Source organism: Hylaeus volcanicus, chromosome 2 (assembly GCF_026283585.1).
Source record: "Hylaeus volcanicus isolate JK05 chromosome 2, UHH_iyHylVolc1.0_haploid, whole genome shotgun sequence".
Taxonomy (NCBI): Eukaryota; Metazoa; Arthropoda; class Insecta; order Hymenoptera; family Colletidae; genus Hylaeus; species Hylaeus volcanicus.
In genome coordinates this window covers 2,277,888-2,284,985 of record NC_071977.1, presented here as the reverse complement: position 1 = coordinate 2,284,985, position 7,098 = coordinate 2,277,888, and the positions used below count along the sequence as shown (strand labels likewise).

At 39.4% G+C, this 7,098-nt stretch overlaps 1 protein-coding gene across 1 annotated transcript in view; it reads left to right on the top strand.

Annotated features, from left to right (window-relative positions):
• Positions 1-7,098, top strand: part of LOC128872715 (neurexin-3b) — a 347,065-nt gene that overhangs the window by 293,509 nt on the left and 46,458 nt on the right. The gene's annotated exons all lie outside the window — the stretch shown is intronic.

The following is a 7,098-nucleotide window of genomic DNA, read 5'->3' as shown; positions in this document are numbered from 1 at the left end:
CGCGAAGGACGGTGGAGCGGGCAACAATGAGGCGTCGAGAGAGAACAACGTTCCAGAAAGAGAGAGGGGAGTACACTCGCGAAAGAGGGTGCGGCGCGCACTGTTGTTGTGACGCGAAACCCGAGAGAGAAAGAGAGAGGGGAGTACACTCGCGAAAGAGGGTGCGGCGCGCACTGTTGTTGAGACGCGAAACCCGAGAAAACGGACATTCGAGGGCGAATAAATATCAATTCACGATAGCCGAGTGTAGTATCCGCGCCTCCCATACCCAACAATGAGTCAAATAAGAACACGAAACGTAGGCTACGGGATTGATCGCGTAGGTAAAGCGGTCGACTGTGGATCCGAGGATCGTGGCTTCGAATCCCCGTGCCTTATTTTTCGTTTAGACTCCTACAATACTATCAACAATATCAATAATAATATCTTCATTATTTCTTCATACGATATTTCAATCGAAAGTGTCGAAAGTCCCAATATCAATGGTCCAATTTAATTAATTTAATCCTATTCCTATATCTAATCCTATATCCTTATTGTCTTTCTATATTTTACCCTAATTTCCCTTATTGCATCATACACCACTATTTTTACCAACGAATAGCAATCGTAAAAGATAGTAAAAGCAACTAAGCAAAAATGGTCGAGGGTCACTGGCCCGGATCGAATAATGGCGACCGAACTCGCAACAGAAATCACATTTTCGTTCGTTCTTCCTATTTTCGCCGTGTTCTTTTCGGATTCTGTCCTACTTCCGGTTCACGCTGGCGTCCACGTGCCCCGCGTGTCGATCTCGCGACATTAAATTCTAACGTCGGACGATTTCCGACGGCGCCTTTTACGGCGCTGGTCATTTACGATACTTCGATTTACGATCACTTGGAAAATACTCGTATCGTGAATTTTATATGTTTGACACCTTATTTTATTATAGACCCACTGGTCATCGACGTCCGTACAGCGAGTCGCAGAAGTATTTGTCCGTCGTTTCCTGTTTACTTGAAACTGTTGGTATTCATTCGGGCAAATTTTACAGGGTTCTCGTCGATGGAAACATTCGTTGTACTGTTATTTTAAAAATTCAATTTTTCTTTACGCTGTTAGATTTCGATTTATACGATTTATAATTTGAAGTTCATAATTGGTTGGACTTTCCAGGGTAGCTAATGTATCACAATTATTATTGTATACTATACAAATGCATTTTCTTCTATCTTCGAAAACGAACGAGTTATTTACGTGACCTGTTTCAAATCCGGCATAAGTTTATACATTTTATTTGTATTATTAATTACGACATCAATTTTAAAGTATTCTTACTTAAAGTCAATTTATTTATGTAAAGTATTTAAAGTTCCAAAGTCCAATTTTACCATTGCTCTATAAATGTAGCTTTATCGCAATTTATATTAATCTCAAACCAACAGTTTTAATCTCACGTGTCCCTAACGTCAACGTTCCCGCAAAAAAAAAGTTTCCAACTTCGTCCGAATCGTGTGCGTACACTGGCCTCTGTTAAAACTTTCGCTTATCCCTTCGTGGTCGGCCGAATTACACGGCCAGTTAATTTGACTGCGAAACTTGCCTTTGAAATCCAAACCTTCAACGATTTCCGCCTCGAAACCGTGCTCCGCCGCCTCGGCCCGAGCGAGTTCGCGCAAATTCTTGGAGTGTGAACGTTTCCTGCGGACCAACTGCGTCCTTAACACGTAAAAAGCTTGACGCAAGCTTGGCCCGAGTCCCTGCAATCCGATCCCACGAAAAATGAAAAGGTTTTCTCGTAGGTACGCTAGTCATTGCCGAACAATTCATTGTTTACCCTTCGATTTGTTTCAATTTATTTATTATTATTTTATTTTAACGGAAGCAACTCAATTTTCAATCTATTTAGTTTATTTTTATTAATCGATGTATTTACGTCACTATTTTTAATCGATGTATTTACATCGATATCTCTCTACAATGAAAGCAATTTTATTTTTTTATCGTTTCTTCTATCCTTGGAAACGTTTACAGCGATAAATTATTTATGGATTCTACAGGGTGTCCCAAAAATGTTGGAGGTCCTTGAAAGGGGTGGTTCGGGAGGTAATTTGAAACAACTTTTTCCTTGGCGAAAATGTTGTACGAGACTTCGTTGAGGAGATATTAAGCGAAAACCCCGACCAATCAGGGCGCGCGGATACCGTTGGAGCTGCCGCGGTAGCGAAGGCTACGTGCTAAGCGGCCGCGTTTGTACGCGAACAAGTGACTCGGCGTGCATCGAAGGCCATTGACGCTGCCGCCTAGCGCGTAGCCTTCGCTACCGCGGCCGCTCCAACGGTCTACGCGCGCTCTGATTGGTCGGGGTTTTCGCTTAATATCTCCTAAACGAAGCCCCATCCGACATTTTTGCAAAGGAAATTGTTGTTCAGAATCGCCTCAGCTACCCCCCATTTCCGGCTCCTCCCCGACTCGGGGGACACCCTTATATTAATCATGTGTATGTAATTAATGATACTAAAAATTAATTGAAATATCAAACTATATATTAATTATGCATTCGTATATTAAAGATGTATTATTTATAGATTCTTTAAACGTGAATTATAACACCAGAATACATTCGATCTTTTCTAATCAATTGTTTATTATACAGTTGGCGTTCTAGTAAGCGTACCTGTGATTACCTGTTCTATTTTTTTTTCGTCCGCAGAAAAGGGCACAGTCAGTCGACCGAGGGCAAACATTGTTACAGTGGCATTATCCTGGCAATCGATCGGAGCCACCGCGCGCGGATCTCGCATAAATTTGTACACCGTCCACGATATTTCGCCGCGAAGCGAATTACGCGCCAAAGCACACCGCACCAGCGAGGTGGTCTGTTTCTGGCTAGATCAGCGGATTTTGGGATAAATCTGAAGCAATTATACGAACCCGTTTGGTTCACGTTTGTCGGTCGGCTCGCTGGGAGCTTCTTCCCCTTTGATACGGAATAATCCAGAATGCCAACACTGGAATATCCCTATTACCTTTTTTAAACACAACAGTGTTAGTAGATGGCCTTTTTCAATAATTATAAGTAAACAGTGATGCTAGTAGATGCTTCATTTTTCTTGTAACTGGCGCTTGTCGAAGATACTAAGGGACGCTATAAAAAATGTTACATTTTTATACAGGAACTTGACATCGAATAAAACGATGGCCAATTATTTAAGGAAATTATTCAATGGAAATTATATTATAATATCAGAAATATATATATAGACATAAAAAAGAAATATATATTTCGTGAGGTATTTTAGCAATTGTAAATGGCCAATGACAAAATTAAGATTCTGTTCATGGAGTATTCAAATTAATGAAACGAATAATAATGTAATTATTCAAAATTAGTAGCTCACTGAATCAGTAGATTTGAAATAATTTCCGTATAAAAAGTTAAGACTATCAATTGTCTATATAAAAGCAGCACATTTCCTTATCTTATCAATGTGCATATTTCCTTCCAAGGTTTCCTTTGGATACCAAATACTAATGCGTTCTCATAATTGCGTTACATATGCTACGTTTCCGAATCGTTTGAAGATTGCGCGCGCTATTTTGTCGAATTTAGACGGAAATGTTCGACTGCCAAACGTATCGCATATTAAATTGCCGCGGTCTCGTGCGCATTATGATACTGCAGATCCATGTAAATAAGCGTCACGTGCAGAGCCACGATGCACCGGGAGCACAGTATTCGCGCATCGTCGGAAATGCTCCCGGCGTGATCAGCAATTTTCGAAGTAAACGCCCATTTTCCGGAGCTCGCTTTAATAATTGCTGATACACCGGTTTACCACAATTTGTACGATTGCGTGACAACGTAACGATCGAATTCCGCGCGTATAACGAGCCCCTTCGACCACTTAATCGTTGATCAATTAATTATGAACACCGAGGAGAAATGCTAATTTTGTTGCGGAAGCAACTAGGCACCGAAAACTATCTGACTAGCTCATGTAATTGAATATTTAACTGGGAGATATTTAACCTGTAAAAGAAATTTATTAATAAAAGAAGGACGGTTTAAAAACGAGAAAGTATGGCCATATCTTCATCGATTGAATAAAATTGACAAAAGGTTGAAATATAAAGATAATTAAATAAAGTATGATATTATTACATTGCTCTTGAGTTCTCTTTAGTATGATAATATAATTCTCAATCAGTCGTGGCATCTGGTATAATAACATGGAAAGTTACAAATAACCTTGACAATTTTGAGGATTAAAAGGAGTTTTTAAACATTCTTAATTCAATTTTAAGCAACATAAATATTGATGAATGGTTATAAATATGAAAATATGATATTCCATAAATATTCATACCGCTTTTTCATTCTAATATCAGTTTCCATCGAGAATCGTTATCGATCAATAATATCTTTCTCACAGCGTACAAAATATTTACGGTGCGAGCATGGTCAATATTAAATCCGAGCTCGTTTGCTGTTTACTTTGTTATATTATCGAACCAAATATTACAAGGTAAAAATGACAACAATACAATAATATGTATTTTCGGTAATTATAGAGAACAGGTACATCCTCTCCGATTTCGATGATTTTTCAATATGTTGTAGAAATCAACATTGTGAATAACTTTTTCCTATACATATAATCGTCGCTCGGCCTTGGTTTCCGAGATATTTTGCAAAATATCATTGCTACTACTACAATGAATATTGCGTATAGCTACGCGTCTGTGGCAGCGTGTGTGTAAGCGTTCAGTCGTCGATTGTTTTGAAACCCGAGCCGACCAGCGAATGATAGCTAACGCATACAGACTCACAACAATCGACGACTGAACGCTTACAACACACACGCTGTCACGGACGCGTAGTTATACGCAATATTCATTGTTGTAGCAGCAATGGTATTTTGCAAATATCTCGGAAACTAAGGCCGAGCGACGGTTATATGTATAGGAAAAAGTTGTTCAAAATGTTGATTTCTACAACATATTTAAAAATCATCGAAATCGGTGAGGATGTACCTGTTCTCTATAATTACCGTATTTTCTAAGGTGAAACATTTTCAAATAAATTCATATTTACAGAAACGTGTATCGGTCAGTCTGCAAAAGTATAGAATAAACCAAGTATATTTGTTCGTATTAATGAGAATTCAAGGAAGTTCAATCAAAGTCGTGAATATTACAAAATTTCAATACTAACGTTTATTTCGTGATTTTCATTTACTATATTTACACAGAAACACATGGTATTAACGAGAATCCTACATCCGTACCGAAATTATTCTAAAATTCACAAAATATGTATGTCCGACAATTTTCCGAGCAACGATCCCTTCGTTGTGTATTTATTTAATACAAGTGGCAACAATATCGGTCGCAGAGGAGTATAACATGTATATCCAGTGCTCTCGGGTTAAACATCTAATTAAGGAAGATCGACGGTAATGCAGCGATTACTATCCATGGTACCGCGTTGGATAAAGTTTCCGGGCGTAAATTTTATCTGGAAAATTATGGTTACCGGTCCGACGGTTCCAGGAAATCAAGCATTTCAGCTCCTCAGCTGCTCACGGAGCTTTTATCCGCTTGTCGGTGGTAACAATTTTCAGAGAGGGAACTAACTCTCTCCACTCATCCGCTATCGTCTTTCTCCTCGAGTTCCACGTTCTTAAATATTCCTGTTCTTTCACGGTTCCCCCTATTCATTCCCCTGTCCATCCTGTCTTTATCTCGGTTGCTCGTGAAAAATAAGATTCATTCGCTTAAAAAAAAAAAAAAAAAATCTTATTCTTCGCTCGAGAAGAATAACTTTTCGCGAATTCTAAAAACGACCTATTTTCTAGCCATTGAATTTGGCGGGTAAATGGAAGTGGTACAGAATCAAAGTGTACGAACGTCGTTATTGGCGAGGTTTAGAATTATTTAAATTATTCGACAATCAGAAAGGCAAAGTCCTAATTATAGACTTCTTAAATTATAAATTATAATTATCGATTGTACACTTCTTGACGGTTCGAATTTTAATGGAAAATTCTGTGTATCAGTTTCTGAAATACATTTTACTTCTTTTTATAAGAACGATATGAATGTATAACATATAAATGAATAATATTAATAATACACAGATTCGAATATACAGTGTATGTATATATGCGTATATTTAACAACGAATGAAAGATGGACAGCTTTCGATCTATTATTTATTCGATCAACAACTGTCTCTAGTAGATTAACCCTTAAATGGACGATTTTTTTTTTCCTAGTTGTCAAAATTACAAAAAAATAAAAGAAGGTCAATTTTATCTGTGACGTTTAGTATGTTGTTTAAAAACAACATTGTCCATTTAAGGGTTAAACGAATCATCCCCCGTCCCAGAAGGAGTAATAACAGCATCGGTGCCGCGTCGTTCGCAGCCCCTTTTCCTGAAGGACCGTCGAAACGACGGAAACGATCGTTTCCGAGCTCCCTGTTGCGGCCCACGCGTATTTACCCCCGCGATGGCCGCGGCGTTCTCTTAGCTTTGAAATAACGCGGGTACTCGCGAAAAGATTACCGAACAATTAGGCACGCCCGCGGGAAACGGTTCTCGCCAAGAGGGACTATTATTTTCATCGGGGCACGTTCATCTCTGAACGCGCGAGGGCAATCCGAGCGTTGAACTTCACCCTCCCGTCCCCTTTTTTATGCCCAACCATCCGCGAGAGGGAAATTTAGTTTTGTACCGAGAAAAAAGAAAAAGAAAAAAAAATTGCTGGAGGATAAAAGACTTCGAGCGACTCTCGCGACTTTTTAATTAACGTTGAATTACGGGCCTCATCAACGAGTCTCCGCTGAGCGTCAGGCCGAATAATTAGCGATAATTCGAGCACTTATCTCACGGACAAGCCTCGCCACGTGGGGCGTTTCATGCGGCCGAATATGGGGTGAAAGTGGAGTAACGCGTGCAGGAGTGGAACAGAGGATCGAGGTGAAGGCACGGTGAATATTTTGCGTGGCAACGAAAGAAACGAGGAGGATTCGTTGGGTTTTTGCGCAATGCGTGCTTAGTTTGTTTTTTTGGAACTCGACGCTCAAGTGTTTGCGAAAGGTTTTCTTCG